Below are 21,782 nucleotides of genomic sequence, written 5' to 3'. Positions count from 1 at the left end.
TTGCGTTGAATCTCGGGTCCAAATTTTATAGCTTTTCGTGCTATATTTACGGAGATATGATCTGTGGAAGTTGGTCTTTTTGCAGACTCTTGAATTACATTCCAAATAGGTGACCTAGGGAAAATCGTCATAACTTTCTCTCTGAGCATTGGATTGAAATTTCGTAGAATGTGCATAAAGAGGATGGACTATAGTTTCTTCTATATATTTTTCATAGCCAAAGGTTGAAACAGTGACACATGGCACTTCATACAAGTTCGCTATTCTGGAAAGGTCTATAATCAGGTCATCTTGGGAGATTGTGCATAACTCTTTGTTGGAGAATCCAATTTGGATCAGACTGGTGGCATTGGAAAGAGGACACAGAGGGCTACTACAGGTCGCAATTTCAGAACTTAGAGATCTAAAAGTATAGAGTTACAGTCGTTTCAAGATCGAGCTCCTAAAATCAAGAAAAAGCAAGATGAGGAAGTTTGATGGCAAGGATCCGGTAAATTGGATACTTTAGATGGAGCAATATTTTGATCTACATGGTGTACCGCTATTACAAAAGGTATGTATTGCATCTTCATATTTAGAACCGGATCAATTTTTATGGTATGAAGGGCTTTGTTCTTGTAAACAACTTGTTACGTGGTCAATTTTCACGGAGGAAATGATAGCACATTATGAGAATACAAAGAGCAACACCTTCTTTAGAGCAACACCACAATAATTGGAAAGAGTAAAAGGGATTTGTGACATATTGGAAATCAAAATTATGGAAACCAGGAAGCATACCCCTCACAACTATAAATATGGAAGTGTTGTTTCTCCCAGCCTTCCACAACCTACACGGGTTACACCGCAACAATTGGAAGAAAAAGAGAAAAAGGGCTTTGTTACAATTGTGATAGCAAATGCACTAAAGGTCATAAGTGTGCTGAGAAGAAATTATTTTACATAGAATATGAAGAGGAGGAAGAAAAGGATCAAGAAACATCAAAAGAAGAGGATATACGCCAGGACCCCACCCGAGAGAAAGAAGAAATGAATCAGACCATATCTTGTAAAGCATTGGCAAGAATTACCACTCCTCAAACTCTCAAGATAGAAGGACATATCAAGAAGAAAAAGGTGCAAGATGTGAAATATCACATCGAGAAAGAAGAAATGAATCCAACCATATTTTGTAATTCATTGGTCAAAATTACCACTCCTCAAACTATCAAGATAGAAGGACATATCAAGAAGAAAAATGTTCATCCAAAGTGTAGTAATTGGTTTTTCATTCAGTAAGTTAAGTCTTTCCGACACTTTTTGTATGTACTCGCTATGAGACAATGTTAATTTGAGATTTTTCCTCTCTTTAGTTATTCTCATACCAAGGATTTGTTTTGCAGTGCTCAAATCCTTCATTGCAAATGAATTTTCCAATTTTACTTTTAGCACATTTATTTCCTGCATGTTAGACCCCGCAACAAGCATGTCATCTACATAAAATAACAATATAATATAGCTGCCATCATTTTTCCTTTTAAGATACACACAATGATCAAAGTGGCATCTAATATAACCCTATTCAAACATAAACCTATCAAATTTGAAATAACACTACCTTGAAGCATTTTTTAAGACATACAAGCTCTTCTTCAATCTGCACACTAGTTTGTCCTCCCCTTTGACATCATATCCTTGTGACTTCTACATATAGATATCTTCCTCCATATCCCCATGGTGAAAGACTGTATTTACATCTAACTGTTGAAGATGTAAATCTTTAGCTACTAGTAGACAAAATAGTTCTATTTGACTTAATTTTAACAACAGGATAAAATATCTCATCAAAGTCTATAACTTGTTTATGTGCAAACCCCTTCACCACAAGTCTAGCTTTATACATTTTCCTAATTCCATCTTCTTCCTTCAACTTGTAAACCCATTTATTTTTACCTTCAGGCAACCTGACTAAGTCCCAAGTCTGGTTATGTACCATGGAGTCCATCTCTTCTTTCATGGATAGCTTCCAATTCTTCCTGGTTTATACCTACAATGCTTCCTCATAACATTCTGGTTCAGCAAAATCAATCAACAATACATAATATAGTGAAGGGGACTATCGTTCAGGGGGTCTACTCATCCTGGTAGATCTTCTAACACAACTTTTAGGTGTGCGAAGTGCTTGTTGTTGTTGTGGGTTTTGTTGTTGTTGTTGTTGTGGCTATTGATCATTATGATTTTTAGGCACCTTTTATTTTTCTGTGATCTCAGAGGAACTTTGTATTGATATCTTTTTCCTATTTCTTTTCCTACATTTGATCCTTATACAAAACTTTTTCATTGTATATGACATCGCTACTCGTAATGATTTTGTTTTTTTCATAATCATAAAAGTGATAACCAAAATAATTAATACCATATCCAATAAAGGTACATTTATTTGATTTTTCCTCAAGCTTTGTTTTATTCTCTTTATTAAATGTGGACAAAGGCTTCACAACCAAAACTATTTAAAAATGAATAGTTTACAATTTTACCCATCCATGCCTCCTCTAGAATACCACCATCTAAGGAACTTGAAGGCCCTATGTTTATTAGATAAAAAACCTTATCTACAAAATATGCCCAAACTTGTAAATGAAATCGTCCATGCAATCTCATTCACATTGCACACGCCATGATTGTCCTATTCATCCTTTCTAAGACACCATTTTCTTGTGGTTTTCCTGGAACTGTCTTCTTTATGTGAATTCCATTCTCTGAAAATTACTTATCAAACTCTTTACCATAATATTCACCTCCATTTTTTGATCTGAGACACTACAACCTTTTTGCTCTCTCATTTTCAACCAAAGCTTTCCATTTCTTTAAAGTATCAAATACATCATATATATTTCTAATATAATAAATCCAATATTTTCTCGTTGCATTTTCAATAAAAGTAACATAATAATGAGAGCCACCAAGAGATGATACCTGAGTAGGTCCCTATACATCTATATGAAGAAGCTCTATTTTTCACTCCACTTTTCTTTCCCAACTATGAGGAATCTAACTCTCTTTTGTTTTCCATAAGCACATTTCTCACAGAATTCCAAATCAACATTCTTCAAATCTGGCAATAATTTTCTTGAGTGAAGAATATTCATCCCATTCTCACTCATGTGACTGAGCCTATGATACTACAATAATGTATCTTCTCCTGTAGAGGTTAAAACCTTAACATAATTAGAAATGCCATTGCATAAATACAATGTACCAACCTTTTGTCCATTTTCTATTACAAGGGCTCCTTTAGTGACCTTCCAAGATTTACCTATAAAAGTAGTTACACAACCTTCACCTCCCAACTGCCTTGTCGAAATTATATTTTTATATAGATTTGGAATATGCCTTACCTGCTTCAATAGCCATTGCTTTCCATTATGTTGTTTTATGAAAAATTTACCCATTCTAATGATTTTACAAGGTTTATCATCACCAGAACAAATCTTTCCAAAATCTTCTTAAACATAATCATGAAAATGTTTCCTATCAAGTGAGGCATGGAAAGATGCCCTTGAATCTACCACCCAAGCATCATTAATATTTTCTAATGAAAGAATCAAAGCATCTTACAACACATCACATGGCACATTTGATTCATGATTATTTTCTTGTTGCATCTCTCCTTCTTTTCTCTTCCGAGACTTAGAATATTTATTTAGGAGTCCTTTCTTCCTACATTTCTAGGACACCATCCATGATATGGACTTGGTACTTCCTTTGCTTGACTTACTGTGAAATCCTCGACTCTTTCCTCTTTCCATTTTTCTTCCCCTAGCCTATGCAGTTAGCGCATTACCTGATGTCTCACAAGAGATTTTTTGTCACATTTCCTCACTGAGGATTGCACCAACAACATCATAAAAATTTAAAGTACTAGATCGGGAGACAAAGTTACTAATGGCCACAACTCTACCATTCCAACTTTCTAGCAATGAGCACATAAATAACATAGCCTAACTTCATCATCAAAATTTAACCCTACAAAACTCAACTAACTAGTAACCATACTAAATTCATTTAAATGATCAAAAATAAATCCACCTTCTGACATATTCATATTAAATAAGCGTTTCATGAGATATACCTTATTTGAGGCCAAGTGTTTTTCATATAGTTTGGCCAATTATGATATTAAACCCTTTGTTGTTGTTTCCTTTGAAATATTAAAGGGTACCGATGCTACTAGGCACAGTGGTATTGTTCCAAGTGCCTTTTTGTTGAGAATATCCCATTTTTTGTCTGTCATACTCATCAGCTTCTTTGCCTTTCTACTCAATGGTATGCACGGATCTTTCTGATACAAATATTCTTCCATATGCATCTACCACAGTTGTTAGTTTTTTCCGTTAATTTTTTTGAGCCTAAATCTACCATCTTCCGCCATTTCTCCCACTCAAACAATGAACCCTACTCTCCTGCGAGTTTATAAACCAAATAGAATTTCAACTCCAATACTAGTTATTAGAAAACTATTTATTCTAGAGCAATCGAATGGATAGAAGATTGCAAAAATATAAACATAGAAAATGGATAAAAAGAAGAGAGACATAGATATATGTGGTTCACCCAATTTGGGCTATGTCCATGGAGAAACAACTAGTCCTTCCTTTATATTATCCATCAAAATGAAGATATACAACCTACAACAAATTTACTATAATTTTCTCTTCACTCTCACACAATCACCTCTCTCTTTTGTCACTCAGAATACACATCTATATATCCACAATAAAATTCCATCATTTATAGCAAGTGGTTTTCTTATAGGGAAAAAAAAACACTAAATTAAACATAACTTCTTCCGTGAGACCATACGACTAATGAATGGCTCAGATTGACTACAAAATTACAATATTTTAAAAGAAAATTTTACATCTATTGTTAGGTTTGGGGGCACTTACACTGAACCCTCGCTAGAGGGGGGCTCATAAAAATTCTAGTCGCCCCTCCCTGCATCCCCCTCATGGCAAAAAAATGAGTGGCATTGCCACCCCATTATGAACTAGGGTCCAATGTGGCAATACCTCTCAATAAAGAAGATAATTAGGCTCCACACACAACAATTCCCCCCTCCAAGAGGCTAATTTTTAAGTCTTTTATCTATCTCTTCTTCTAGTTTGTGAGCTAGTTGCATAACATTTCGTACCAGAGCTTGGGATTTTAGGGCTTTACTTCTCCAAATAGGTCATCATGGAATTTTCGCTATAATTTTTTTCTACGAGGCTTCGAAAGCTGATATTTTATCCTTGTGGAGCTAAAATCTTCATGAAATAAGTGTAAAAATTTCATATCTTGGTTCACTATATTTTCGGATATATGATCCAGGCAAGTTAGGGTTTTTGGAGGCTCCAAAATTTCATCTTAGATATGTGACCTACGAGAAATCGTCATAACTTTGGTTTGAGGCATCACATTCGAATTCTGTGAAAAGCGGCTAAAAGTGTATAGACTGGACCTTTAGAGCCATAAGTTTTCTTTGAAGATTGGTTCTCCTAAAATCAGTGCTTCAATCACTCCTAATCAATAGAATTTTGGTTCTAGCTTCTTTGAAAGGTGTTTTGAATTCAATTTGCAATATATTTCACTCCTTTCTCTAGAGGCGCATATCGAGGGAATGAAAGTGGGTGTTGGTTGCCTAGAATTCTCTCTATCTAACGAAATCAAGAGGTGGTTTGGGAGAACGAGAGCTTCACTCAATGAACCTCTCTCACATCACATGCATTCATGGCATGCTAAACAATAGCCTTGATATGACTATATATTGGAAAATACATTTAAAAGCCACATTATTAAACCCCCTACCAATACGAACCCAACACACCTTCCCAATTTAAAAAATCCCTAATTTCATTAGATATTGTAGGTACCCATATTTTCATTAACATGTCTTATGCCCCTTTATATATTTTCATTGACTTTGAGCTCCATTTTTTATACCTTCCAATATAAAAACCATTTACCCCCTATTGTATGATCAATATATTATGTCACCTTTTCCTCAATATATCCCCCAACATGAACTCATTTGGTATGATTTTTCTCCCCTGTGAGGCTTACATGTTTGGGACTTAGGGACACAGAAATGCTAAGTCGACTCATGGGTGCTAAAGTTTGGTGTCATTGGATTCACGGGGGACAAGGTCTTGGGAATTTAATTTGGATAGTCAATATAGCCAAGGGCTCAGCATGGTCTCCAAGATCCATAGGAATAATCATACATTAGGCTTTTCTATCTAGAACCTAACATAAACCGCTAAGGATCTTGTTCAAAATCACTATTCTGGGGAAATTCACGATGACAAACTAGCCAAGTTTTGGACTGATCCTTGGTAGAAACTCCCAGAGCTCTCTTTCTAAGAGAGATTAACAATAATTTCTATGTCATTTGAAGCTCAGGGTTACACTCAGATGGAACAATACTAGAAGGATCAGTATAGTAGTGGTAATTAGCACTCATGGCAAGATAAAAGAGATTGGGGATTTGATATATCGCAAGAGGATTTGGAAGTCCCTCAGAATGAGATAAGGAAGCAACAAATATGCAACCTGAATGGCGTGAATATCCTTTAAATGAAATATAAACATGATAGGCATGGTCTATATTGGAATTGGGCTTCATGAATTTCCCATCTTTAAAATATAAAAAATTATGAATGGCCTTGATTTAGCAATCCAAGAATATTCTTCGTCTTATACATGATCTAATGGATGAAATTAAAAGTTTACAAAATGTTCTTTGGTTTCAAACCTCTATTGGATTTGCAATATAATATCCTTAGAAAGGGAAAATAACTATTTAAAGATTTATAACCACTCGATAATTTCAATTCACTTATTAAAAATAAAAAATTTAGAAAATAGAAAGTAAGTGTCCCTTCATTTCCTTTCTCTAAGGATTCTTTTAATTATGTGTGGTTTTTATTCATTTCCTTCTATTTCATTCACCTTGCATCTGATTCAACCTCCCTCCATCAATTTCATTATATTGTTCCAATTAACCTCGTGGTGGAGTGCATTCATTCCTCCCTCATCAGTCTAATCTACTGAGTCAAGAAGAAAACCTGCTATCTCCATTCTATTTACCCTAGAGTGCACTAACACTACTATTGAATTGATTATTTGAGGAAATGAAAAAGAGGAGGAAGAAAAATAATCACTTGATTTACCTAAGTTGAGGTTGCAGTTAGATCCATAACCAAGGTAAATTTCTTAGAAATATTGGATAGAGCTAGAGGTGTTCGTCAAAGCTAGGAGAACAACCATTGGCATGCTTCAAAATGTTCATTGGATGAGGTATCTAGTGACATGGTTGAATTAGAGGAATGAGTTTGTAGGGTTTGGCTGAGTTAATAGCATTAAAACATAATATTCTCGCAATAAAAATGATTCAAAGGTATGTTCCCATTGCAAGGTAGAAAAAGAATCTAACAATTTTTATTTCCAAGAGGTGTATTACAGTGCCTCTTTAGTAACTTAGTTGTTCAATATTATGGTCCGTGTATCAATTTAATGGAGACAAAGAAAATATTATTACATTTCTACTATCACATGGTTGTAATGAAAATTAGTGTGGTTGTCTTAGAATAATGATGACCCATATCACATAATTGTGAGGAAAATTATTGCATAATAAAGAATGTTTATACAAGTTATATTTCTTAGATTCACGATATAATTCATAGATCAATGTCTTAGGAACTTGTTATTGAAATGAAATCACCATAAGATACAACATACCATTTTGGGAATTTGTTCCAATGTTAGTACATTATCAACTATTGATTATAGCTATATTTAAACATTACATGAAGATATTTATGGTTTCATAATTCTATGAGACAATATGTTCATCAATGTATGAAAGGAATAAAGAAGGATCTATATTAATGCATCGATACAAAGTAATAATATTTAAGGATTTAGAATAATTCTAACACATTCTCGATGGACATAAATTCCAAACAAACTAATTATGCAAACAAAACACCATTGAGAGGACTGATTATTTGTCTTAGATGGAAGACTAATATAATGCTAAAAGCCACAATAATATATATGTATATATATATATATATATATATATATATATATATATATATATATATATATATATATATATATATATATATAGATATATAGATATATATATATATTCAACAATATTAGTTTGATGAGAGGATAGTTATGATTCCTCATAAAAATTAAAAATAAATTCAATTGACATATATATTTATAAATATGGTGATTTAATAAAATATAATATGGAATTTGGATTTTCACACAATTGGAACTGTGGTAATGGACATTTAAAGGACCCTCTACAAATTTCAAATTGTCACAGAACCCACCATGAAGTTCAAGATACTAGGTTTCCTCCCTATAATCATTTGTGTCACTTTCCCCACCAAAGAGACATAAATTTCATAAGCATGGAATTAGGTCATGCTATTCCAAAATAGAAGACACCATAAGTGTTCATGCTTTTCTTTTTTGGTCAGAACCAACATAAATTGTAAAATTATCATAATTCTTCTTCAATACCAATGTAAAAGACCAATAAGAGTTTATTGAAAATAATGTAAACTTTTTCTACTCCAACAATTGGCCTAAAATTTTGATGGCAAGCCAGTTTTAACTAATGAAAAATATTTATTTATGTATAGTATAATAGATGATAGAAAGATTAGGTTAAATTACTTACTCAAGGATGGATTCAATTTCCAAATAATATAGCCACCAAGATCTCGACTCTGGGTACAAATGTATATTGGAATCAAATTTCTACCACAAGTATTAATCTATAAAATGAAGACCAAACTCTGACTATCGTTATAGTAAGGACTAATGGTATCGTTTTCATGTGACCAAGTGTATGATGATAAATATGTATTAATGTAACAATTTGTTTTGTTTGTGTTTCAAATTTAGTATTAAGATGAATTTTTAATGTTAGATACAAATTTTATGTTTAGGTTTTATTGCTTTGAAGTTGATTATCTCTGGTAGGTTTATTTTTGGTAGGTTTATCGTTGTGGAATTATCAATATTTGAAATTCAAGTAATTCCTCATTGTATCAACTCGATTTTGTAACCCGCACAACATGACAACAATTCTTGTTGTGAATGTCCCTACATAAGCTATTTGAAATATATCAAGCACATTTATTAATGTGGTTGTGCTAGTTATATGTTTTTTCTATGCCCACCTAAAGTTAAAATGCAATATGACCTCACAACTCTCTCTAAAAGGCATGCTCAATTCTTTGAAGGCATGATTTCTTCTTTAATGATGCGACAAAGGTGGTTCATGAGAGTTGTGGTTTCCCTTGAATCCTTTGGGAAAGTCTTCAAAAAATGGATTTTTCTCAAACCTACTTAAACAAACAATCAACATATGGCTTGAACAACTAATAGAATAGGGAATTTTCAAATTGAGCTCCACCCAACGACTGAGGCTGCTACAACATGTTGAAGTCGTGGTTCATATCTGCCATTAGCTCTAACAATGATGTCTCTTGTTACAAATTTCTTGAAATCATCAAACTGCTTTCCTTTTCTCCATATTGTCAGTTATGCATGGTAGGAACCACTCACGGATCCTTAAGTGATCTGAATCTTCCTCTAACATCTATAAAATGAACAGGTTTGCAAACCACTAGTGAGAAATATTGACATAATGACTTAGGAAATTTGTTATTCTTCTCTATAAATCCTTTCACTAAAGTAGTTAGGGATAGCTTGATAATTTTTTGATACCAATATGATGTGGTACTAATATAATAGATCGACAGAGGAGGAAACCACACAATAGCACAATATGACTTGCTTTTTTGTAAAACAAATTGATTAAATTAGGTGGATTTATATGATTGAATAAAATCAAGACAACTAAGAATAGATTTATTAACATTAGCTCATATGTGTTTTCATCATCCTTATGTCGATTGTAAATTCTAGGAATATTTAAGAATATGAGGATCAACATTATGGGATAGTCCTAGAATCAGCAATTGGCATAAGTTCGTCATGACTACGACTTCATTAATTTAAATGCTATGTTCAATAGAAAGCTAACAAATTATGACTTGGCGTAATTATCTCCAACAGTTTTTGTTAAAATCTTATGATACTTTTCAGAGCAAAGAAACCATAATGGGTACATTTCCATTTCCTTATATTAGAAATAATAGGAGATGCATGGGATCCTTACCTTATAGGGTTGGCCTCATGAAAGTCGACATAATATTCATTTTGACAATATTGACTTAGTGTGTGTTAGGCCCCTACACTACTAGTATAATCCCTTATTGTTATTAGTACAACCCACTTATTATATTGATGTACCCATGTAGTGCCCATATTGTTACTATTGTGCCACATAGAAGCCCACTATTGTTATTATTGTGCCCTTACATTATTATTGTTATGTCGGCTTTGATTAGGTTATGACCCCTTAGACTCCTATATATAGAAAGGAGGTCTTTTCATTTGCATCATCCAAGAATTTTTCATTTATGTAATGTAAAGGAGGTTGCCCCCTCGAAGAGGCTGAATTTTAAGGCGTTGATCTATCTTTTCTATCTTTTTCTTGAGCTAGTTTCATAACATTTGGTATCAGAGCTTTGGATTCTAGGGTTTCGCTGCTCCAAATAGGTCATTGTGGCATTTTCACTATAAATTGTTTTCTACGACATTTCATAAGCTAAAAAATAACCAGTTTGAGAAGAAATTGCGTTGAATCTTGGGTCCAAATTTTATAGCTTTTCGCGCTATATTTACGGAGATATGATTTGCAGAAGTTGGTCTTTTTGCAGACTCTTGAATTACATTCCAAATAGGTGACCTAGGGAAAATCGTCATAACTTTCTCTCTGAGCATTGGATTGAAATTTCGTAGAATGTGCATAAAGAGGACGGACTATAGTTTCTTCTATATATTTTTCATAGCCAAAGGTCGAAACAGTGACACATGGCACTTCATACAAGTTCGCTATTCTGGAAAGGTCTATAATCAGGTCATCTTGGGAGATTGTGCATAACTCTTTGTTGGAGAATCCAATTTGGATCAGACTGGTGGCATTGGAAAGAGGACACAGAGGGCTACTACAGGTCGTAATTTCAGAACTTAGAGATCTGAAAGTATAGAGTTACAGTCGTTTCAAGATCGAGCTCCTAAAATCAAGAAAAAGCAAGATGAGGAAGTTTGATGGCAAGGATCCGGTAAATTGGATACTTTAGATGGAGCAATATTTTGATCTACATGGTGTACCGCTATTACAAAAGGTATGTATTCCATCTTCATATTTAGAACCGGATCAATTTTTATGGTATGAAGGGCTTTGTTCTTGTAAACAACTTGTTACGTGGTCAATTTTCACGGAGGAAATGATAGCACATTATGAGAATACAAAGAGCAACACCTTCTTTAGAGCAACACCACAATAATTGGAAAGAGTAAAAGGGCTTTGTGACATATTGGAAATCAAAATTATGGAAACCAGGAAGCATACCCCTCACAACTATAAATATGGAAGTGTTGTTTCTCCTAGCCTTCCACAACCTACACGGGTTACACCGCAACAATTGGAAGAAAAAGAGAAAAAGGGCTTTGTTACAATTGTGATAGCAAATGCACTAAAGGTCATAAGTGTGCTGAGAAGAAATTATTTTACATAGAATATGAAGAGGAGGAAGAAAAGGATCAAGAAACATCAAAAGAAGAGGATATACACCAGGACCCCACCCGAGAGAAAGAAGAAATGAATCAGACCATATCTTGTAAAGCATTGGCAAGAATTACCACTCCTCAAACTCTCAAGATAGAAGGACATATCAAGAAGAAAAAGGTGCAAGAAGTGAAATATCACATCAAGAAAGAAGAAATGAATCCAACCATATTTTGTAATTCATTGGTCAAAATTACCACTCCTCAAACTATCAAGATAGAAGGACATATCAAGAAGAAAAATGTTCCAGAAGTGAAAGATCACATCGAGCATCAAGAAATGAATCCGACCATATCTTGTAAAGGATTGGAAGAAATTACCGCTCCTAAAACTCCAGAGATAGAAGGACATATCAAGAAGAAAAAGGTTCAAGCAGAGAAAGATCACATCGAGCATCAACAACAAGTTCTCCAACTTTTAAAGGATAATGCCACTTCGGCAAAAAATCAAACGAAACAACAGGTAGATCAACATCGTAGTGAAAAATGTTTTGGTGTAGGTGATTGGGTATTTTTACTGTTACATCTCAAGAAATCTATTTATGAGAAGGAAATGTTGGTAGTGCTACATGCATTTAAAAAATGACGACCTTACCGAATGGGAAGACTCTTCAAGGATGAGGATGTGGAAGCATTGTTTTGTGCTATTTCTATTATCCAACCAGATTGGATAAACGAAGCAAGGGATGAATGCAAGAAGGACGAAGAAGTATGGCCACTTATTCAAAAGTTGCAAAAGATCCCAATTCAAACAATATTGCTAGAAATTGAAGAGGAAGGAAAAATCATATTGGAACCTGGAGTAGTCACAGAAACAAGAACCCGACAGCTACAAAATCGATCAATTTCAGAGTATCTCATCAAGTGGAAGAACTTACCCGCTGAAGATTCCACATGGGAGGACAATAATTTTATACAGAAGCATCAAGAACTACTCAAGCGTTGAGGACAACGCTTTTTGAAGGAGAGGGGCATGTTAGGCCCCTATACTACTAGTATAACCCCTTATTGTTATTAGTACAACCCACTTATTATATTGATGTACCCATGTAGTGCCCATATTGTTACTATTGTGCCACATAGAAGCCCACTATTGTTATTATTGTGCCCTTGCATTATTATTGTTATGTCGGCTCTGATTATGTTATGACCCCTTAGACTCCTATATATAGAAAGGAGGTCTTTTCAATTGCATCATCCAAGAATTGTTCATTTATGTAATGTAAAGGAGGTTGCCCCCTTGAAGAGGCTGAATTTTAAGGCGTTGATCTATCTTTTCTATCTTTTTCTTGAGCTGGTTTCATAACAGTGTGGATACTATCACCCTATTAAGTATGCATATATCCTTATATCTACACTATTACAATAGCAACATAATCTTTACAAAGTGGTATTGTTTTGATGTGTAGTCTAACATGTTGTCATTTCTTCCCATTAAATAATGGAATTTTCTGCAAGATTCTGACAAGGATCCAGAGGCAGAAGATAGAGAGGAGAATATATACTGCAGTAGAAATGACTTCAACTTAATACTCATTGGACAACTCCTTTTCCATGAAGCACGCATCTTGACATATTCATGATTGATTGGATTTTTCCTTTTGCTACTCAATTTTGCATTTTATTCTATCAGGTTGTGTTTTGCGTAATGATGCCTTATTGTCAAAAAAATGTTGTGAAATTCTTGATACTATATTCTCCTATGTTTGACTTGAGTACATTCATAAACTAGCCAATTTTATTTTATGCTTCTTCATTGAACTCTTTGAACTTTGATAAAGGTCATTCAATGGCCTTCTCATCTATACTACTTGACAAGTTGTTGAAGTTTCAACTACATACTTTTTCTTCGAAGAAGATATTGAAACAATTAATTATTTATTGGATTCCCACAAGGTCAGATTTGTTTCTAAGTAAGAAAAATATCATGGTGTGCTTTTTTTATCATCTAAGCTTCTTGCATAGTTGCTATCTGTGTAGCTTGTGAGTGAGAAATTCTCACAATTCTTGTACAATAAGCCATATTTTAGCATCCCTACATAAGATTCCTTGAGAGAAGCATTTGGAATTCTTGTTCTTACAGAGAAAGCATAGAGGACAGGGGATCGAGGACGAAGGAAAAGTGGTAACCCAAGAGAAGGATAAGCCATAAGGAGAAGATAGTTGCAAATTTTCTTTCCAAAAAAAAGGTTTGAACCAACATAACCTAACAATGCAACACAATGTGACCATCAAACCCGAGAATCCAGTGATAGTGTGACTATCTTAGTTGAACATCACACCCTAGAAGTCAATGACAATGTGACTCTCTAGGGGATCATCGCACTAGAGTAGTCAAAACGGTGCATCTATTTCACTGCAAAGTTATGCAACATATATTTTTTGAGTTTGATGTAGGTTTCTTTATTAACAAGTGCATCAGACCTCTGATTAAAAAAAATGGTTCAATATCCTAGAGTCTAAAAAAATGTAACCGTAATAAGAGAATTATTATAGTAGAGAGGAGTACTCTTGACTCTTGACTAATACAAAGAGTTTTCTGGATCATGGAGGAGCTGGTCATTGTTAGATGTAAATCCATGTTGAAGTCACATATCGACGTAGGAGATGTTGTTTGCATTGATTTGAATACTATAAAGTTTTTTATTTGTATCATATGCACAATCTAATGAGAGAGAAGGTTTAATATTAGGAAGGTCACGGAGGTAAATGATTGTAGAAAATCGACAAAACCCTCAATGGCAACATGGACCACAATGAAACCTACAAATATGAAGTTTTCTCTTAATTCCATAAGGTATTTTATGCATGTGCTTAATAGATTTTTCCTAATGAAATTTTCTTTGATACCATGACAAGGTTTGAGTTTCCTCCACTTCGATTTTTGGGTTTATTCTCGTCTTTATCTTCCACTTCTCAATATTTGTTAGATTTTGATAAAATCTAGTGGAAATTTTTGGAAACCTAGGTTATAACCATCAAGATTTATGATTTTGAGTGTCCCAAGAGGGTTTATATGGTGCTAAATCTATATCCAACATAAAATAAAAAATCAAACACTTCTAATATTATATTTTTTTTAGCAAAAGAAAGAAAAAACAAAAATCAATAGACAACGAATGAAATGAATGTCCTCACAAAATTGACACCTCAGTAGACAACACCTTGTATTGAGGGAAATACCAGTATGATAGAAATTCCTTACAACAAAAACATTTCCTTAATGGGAGTGTGTCAGTATTCAACCACTTGCGTTATCGCAACTCGACCTACCAAGAAACCTAAAAATTATCACCCAAACAGATTTCTGCAATCCTGCCAAATCATGGAGGCTCACTAGGTAAGCCGCACCTTTTCTATGACCACTCTATTATGCCCCCTTTCCCTTTGTGTGACTTATTGGTTTGTGTGATATCACAATTCACTCATTTTTCTATGTGTCTTGGTCAAACATCACCTATCATTGGCCGAGCTCCCGTACTTCTACTTATATGACTCCTTGCTAAGGTTATTTCCTTGGTCGACACCCCTCCATGTGTTTGAGTCAACCCTTCATTTGTGTTGAGTGCCTTGAACGACCTATCGTTATGTTGGTCACTGCCCCTTTTGTAGGTGGCCATGGCTTAGGCTGACCTACCAGTGGGCAAACAGGTGCCCCTTATGGCGGGGCACACCTTTCCTTAGTGTGCATGCTACCTCACTTTTGACGTTCGGTGGGCCACTTGTTGCCTCCGCATGCCATGTCGCTGCCACCACTTCTCTGCTTGCTTTTCAATAATCACCCATGTCACCCTTGCCTGAGCACCCCATGAAGCAAGGGCACCCTATGCTACAGGCTGCTATAACATGCATGCGTTCACCAACTCAGTTTCTGCAATAAGTGTTGAACTCACGTCCTTTCCAACACATCCTTTTCTATGGGTGGGCGTTCTCCTCGCAATGGGCTCATTATGTGTGTGCACCCTTTCCCCAACCTGGTTCAATTTTTTTCCTCTCTTCATGTTCACAATGGTTGCAGGTGTCCATTAGTGATAATCCCACCTCGAGGCCCTCATACCTTGGGTCACACTGCCTACTCCTTTTGCGAACCTTCTTTTGGGTATTTTTTTCGCAGAAGTAACATAACCCATCCCTCATTTTTTTCATTTTTATTTACGTTATCAATAATATAAATATGGGTATGAGATTTAATTGTATTGCATATCTTAGCTTCTTAAAACCTATTATTTTATTAGCAGATTGTATTGTATAGTGATCATAGTTGTTTGTTTCTTCGTTTGACATTGTATAATCAACTACTAATGATCCATGTGGATATTGGTGGCCACTAGCCTATTACACCTAGACCCCCTATTCACTTTCATCTGTTTCCTTAATTGTATCACAATTTACTATTTTTTGTAGGTTTTTGGGTCCTGAACTTTCGGAGCTATTTTTAGGCCCTAAACAACATTTTTTTGGCAAAATTGCGTCAACAGTCACTAAAGCTATCGCATCAGTAGCTCTAGTCCTCGGAGATATATTGTCAAAGAGGTATCATCACATCAAATAGAGATAATATGACCAAGTTACGACCCTGGGATGTTGGCTGCCCAGCTAACCCCAACGTCGCCCATAAACTCTTGGTGTTACATCTCCTCAGGTTAGGGTTGTTGTTTAGGGTTTTCTCTTACTGTTCAATAATAAAAAGGCCCTTGAGCCTCGTTGTAACTTAGTTCAAAGGCATTTAGCCACCACATCTCTTCTTAGCGATAAGCTACAATTGCTTTAGCTATCTTATTTCCATTTTGTTTGTAACCATGGTTCAATATTTTTCTATTAATGAAATGAAGTGTTTTTCTTCTGCATCTTTGTGTTTATGATTATATCGGTAAGTTTTTGCATTCCTGTTTATGTTTGGATTAATGATATTAGAGTGGTCTACTTTTTGTCCATTTTTTCTTTGCATGTCCCCAATGAGCTCATGGTATGAGTTAGTGCTCAATCTCGTTGAAACATTGCAGGATCAGCCTCGCAAAATCTGACGAACTCCCATGGCGGAAGAAACGAAAGATGAAGGGGTAGGAGATCCTTTCAAAATGTTTCTAGAGGAAGCCCTTGACCGAAAGAGGAATGCGATGTTGGATAAATTTTCTCAGATCGTTTGACGACTACCCACAGGTGATGCATCTTCATCCAGCAGCCACTCTTGGGGTGCCACCCCTTTTAAGGTACAAGTTAACTTTGATATTCTGATATTCGAAGGCATGATAGATGTTGCACAAACATTGTAGGTAAATGGTTAAATCTATCAGAATGATATTTTTTAGTTCACGACTTTTCCAATTGGGAAAAAATTGTGTTTGTACTTCTCAAAGCCACCCCCCATGTCAAGGACTAGTGGGAAACAAATTGTGAAAAAAGATGAGAGTGAACCCTCATTTTTTTAGCTAAACCCACTTGGAATTATTTTTGAGATGTCATCAAGGAACAATATTACTCTATCAAGATCTATAAAGATAAATACATAAACTGGACCACACTACATTAGGGAAGGGACCAAGATGTGCCAGAGTTCACAAGTACTTTCCATACCCTTCATACAAAGCTGGGTATCAAGGACACTGAGCAGCATTTGGTGCTCAAGTACCACAACTATCTACACAGGTACAACCAGGATGAGATGGAGTTCCTAGACATTTCCTCTCTTGACACAGCATATCGATACATTCTAATGATTGGGCATAAGTTTATATAATAGAAGTGAAAATTTGGATCTGTGAATCCAAAGTAAGGAAATGGTGCCCCACAACCACAAAACAAGGGACCAAGCCAAGGCGGGCCTACTTAGGACAACCCTTCAAAGCCACAAGCGAAGAACAACACCGCGAAGATGAAGAAGGACATGGGAAAATGGTGTAAGTTCCATAAGAGCTCCACTCGCAATAGAAGTGAGTGTCAGGCCAAGCATCCACTGGTCACTGAGAAGAAGGGCTTCGAATCAGACACAAGTTCAAACTCCGAATTAGTACCCAATGAGGGGACTGACAAATGGAAGTAGATCATTGATGCAGAGCCCATTGCCACCATGGCCACCACAAAGATCTAGAAAATTGAGTGTGAAGATCCTGAAGAGTGGGAATGCCTCTTCCACTCAAAGATGTTGGTGAAGGGTTATCTCCTATAGTTCAGTGTAGATAGCAGGATCCAAAAGAACCTAATTTCAGAAAAATTCATGAAGTGACTAGGATTGAAGACTACATCACATCCACATCCATACACCACTGAGTGGCTTCACCAAGGACGAGATCCTCACGCCAGCCAACAGTGTCGCCTTCCCTACAACATCAATCCCTTCACAAATGAGGTACTGTGTGATGTTGCTCCTCTTTAAGTTTATGATGTATTGTTATGAAAACCATACATGTGGCAGTGACATGTTCTATATTAGTATAGACCTCACTCTGCGATTATTACTTTGGCTAATATGTTGCACAGGATAGCGGAGGTAGCCTTACCTACAACCATCTCTTTGATCACTGTAAAGGAATGCAGTAAGATCATTTCTAGGACTAGAAAATTTGATTTCCTTATGATTCATCCCCAAGGCAAGAAGAAGGTTGTGTCCACGACTTCCAAGTAGGGCTCCTCTTCACAATAACATAATATGGATCAGGTTGTGGAGGAATACAGGGATATTTTTGCCTCATCCACGAGGGTACCTCTGCACTGTCACATCAAGCACTCCATCGATCTAACCCCAATGGACCGATCTATTGATGCTCTGTTATGGAAAATGATGAGATCTAGAGGAAAGTTCAGGAACTAATGCAAAAATGGCTCATCAAGCCAAGATCATCACCCTATGGGAGCCCAATTATATTGGTATAGAAGAAGTATGGAACCTAGAGGTTTTGTATTGACTACTGAGAATGGTTTTCATGTCTTTCAGATTGACGAATTCCCTGTAACTTTCATGATACTAACGGGCAACATCTTACGACCCTTCACTAATTCATTCATTGTGGTGTATTTAAATGACATGTTGATCTTCAACCAAAGTTTGGAAGAGAACCCCCACCATATTCGATAGGTCCTTCAAACCCTTCGACAACAGAAGCTATGTGCTAACTTTGAGAAATTCACCTTTGGCCTGACCCATGTTTAATATCTAGGGTAAATCATTGATGGGCAGGGTGAACATGTGGACCCATCCAAGATACAATTCATTTCAGATTGGCCAGCTTCAACCACTCTAACATAGTTTTGTAGCCTTTTGGGTCTTGCCGATTTCCACTGTGGGTTCGTGTTGGGGATCTTCCATATCACTTGGCATTTATGTGAATTCACCAAGGGTGGAGCAAAAGAAAATTTATTTTGTTCAAAAACCCAACATTGAGCATTCTCCAAGTTGAAGAATCACCTTTGTTCTGCATGAGTTCTCACATTACCATACCTACAAAAACCATTTGAGATTGAGATATATGCCTCTTGTTGGGACACAGTCCCTTACGGTCAGTTTTGGGGCAAAAGCCTAAGTTTTGGGGCAGAAAGCCCAAGTTTTTGTTATGTAAAGTGTAAAGTCTCCACAAGTTGTGGTCGTGGAGTGTGTAGATAGTAAAGTGTCATAAAGTATTTTTCCCTTGTTTTATGTAAGTTGTGTCAGCTTTAGTACATCTACCGATGGTCTATGGACCATGGGATTGTATAAAAATGAGAGTCTTAGAGAGTCTAAGGAAGATAGTGGTAGAGAGATCAATGAATGTAATGGGTCAGTAGAAGTGAAAAGCGAAGAGTCTTATTGTAGAAGAGAGGATCTGTAGCTGAACGTGCAGAGGCCTTGAGTAGAGTCTGCAAATGAGTGAGCGAAGACCTCTAGCTGAGTCTGCAATGTAGCATTGAGTCTGTAAGAAGAACCAAAGTATCAATAAAGAGATTATTCCAGAAATATTTGTGTTTTGTCTATTTACTTATGCTATGAATGAATGCATTTATGTTATAATGAATAATGGGGTTATGATTTAATATTGTATTGATGTGCGATTCTACATGTTTTATATTGTTATAAGAACACAAGTAATAAAATCTATTTATTGGAAGGATATCTTAATGCATGTTAAAGTTATCAGACACTTAAGCTGATCTGCGTAAATATAGAACTAATGCTAATTACAGAAGTGCGTAAGTGGTCGATTCACCTGTTTAGGGTCAATGAAAGATAGATGTAGACCTTCACGAAGGTCTAGAGGTTGATAAAGAGAAGTTATATCGATAATCCTTAAGGGCTTATCGATCTGTTCTAAGGAAGGTTTAGGGCATAAAACAACATCACAACCATCTCTGGGTGTAAAACTTTGGTTCCAGCATCCCCCCATACTGCTTTGGGTGAGACATTAGTCCATGCTCTGTGGGTTGATGCTGAAAGAGAAAGTAGTGTAGGGATTTGTTTGGCAAACTTAACTCTGAACCTGGGTAAGGACCACCTAAGATAATAAATGGTTCCATTGTCGGAACATGGATCTACATAAAGGGATATGTGATGTCACATCACTGGAATCCAACTAAGAAGGAAATTGAAGATTGGTTGGGTAGAAAGATCCACGAATTTGCGGTACAAGAAAACAATAATTCGGGATTGACGAAAGAACAATGGTTGGATAGGTATCTGTATAGAAAGATACATGAGATTTTTTTTATGTTCCTTCTTGATCAAGCTATATGAGTGGATCACTAAATTGGCAAACAACTAGGGAAGGTGGAGGCTGGATGGTCCAATAGTGTGGACCCCAGAGCTAGTGCAAATATTGGAAACCTCTGAAGATAAGATTGCGTGCACTGTTGATGACTGGCATGATTGTGTCCTCAGAGGATTTGTGATAGAGTTTGCAGTCGATACCTCGGTCAGCTACAACAAAGCAGAGCAATGCTTCTTCAAGGCACCATGAGGTAAGTATTTAAGATATTTGAATACTTAGATTAAAATGCTCTTGTGTGAAAAGTGGGTTATGCAATTAGCTTGATGTTTCGAGCTACATGAAGTGAAAAGTTATTCATGGATAGAAGGAGAACAAGTCCTGAATATAGCCCACTAATTGAGCCTGCTCTAAGTGAGGATGAAGGAGTAGCACTGACTTCACCATAGAGTGTTTTCCAGTTAATAAGGCAACGGTTCCCGTGAATACCTGATCCACCCACACCACCTCCATCTTCACCTCCACAACATGCACCTTGGCCCACAGTGCCACCACCTCCACCACTGTTCAATATGGTGAATACAATGAAGTTCCCATTTTCAAGGGCTTGGGAAATGAGGACCCAGACTATTTTTGTTTCGTTGTGAAGGTTGTGTGGCAAGCTCAAAATATTATAGATGATCAGATGAATAAAGAAATGTTGGTTACTACTTTACAAGAGTGCGCGCCAATGTGCTACATTAAATACTGCATTGATAACCTGACAGCTACGTTGGAAGAGATTCAGACTACGCTGAATAAGGAATTCAATAGACCTAGGTATGAAGTGCAATCAATCGTGGGATTCAAGTAAATCATGATGAATCTTGGCGAGACACCCTCGAAGCTGGATCAGAGATTGAAATGCAAGATCCACATAGCTAACATAAATCTTACTGATGGGCAACACCGCGAAAGGTTTGTGGCTTCACCCTTGTCTCATTTAAGGTTTTCTTTATCACAAAAAAGGATTGGGACCCAGGCATAAGTCATGAAGATTGTGATAAGACTGCATGAGACACTGATTCAAGATGATGCTTTTGGAGTTTAGTAGAATCATGCAGAGTTGTACAATCTTTGCCTAGAGTTCCAAAGTCTGAAGAAATATAGATCGGCTCGGCCAGAGGTGTGGGAAGAAGTTTGGTATTTAAAATGTAAGAGTCAGGGGCATGATAAATATCATTGCCCTATCTTTGCAAATTATCTTGCAGGAGGAGGGCTAATGCATCTGAGGCCAAAAGCTCAACTAGGGCGAAGTACAGGGCCCACAATGTGGTGTGCTATCTGTGAGGTAGATGGAAAACATGTTATAGATAATTG

This window comes from Pinus tabuliformis, chromosome J, assembly GCF_031772625.1.
Source record: "Pinus tabuliformis cultivar Carrire ecotype Pingquan chromosome J, CPIR1, whole genome shotgun sequence".
In the NCBI taxonomy this organism is placed as follows: domain Eukaryota; kingdom Viridiplantae; phylum Streptophyta; class Pinopsida; order Pinales; family Pinaceae; genus Pinus; species Pinus tabuliformis.
This window is presented reverse-complemented; position numbering follows the sequence as displayed.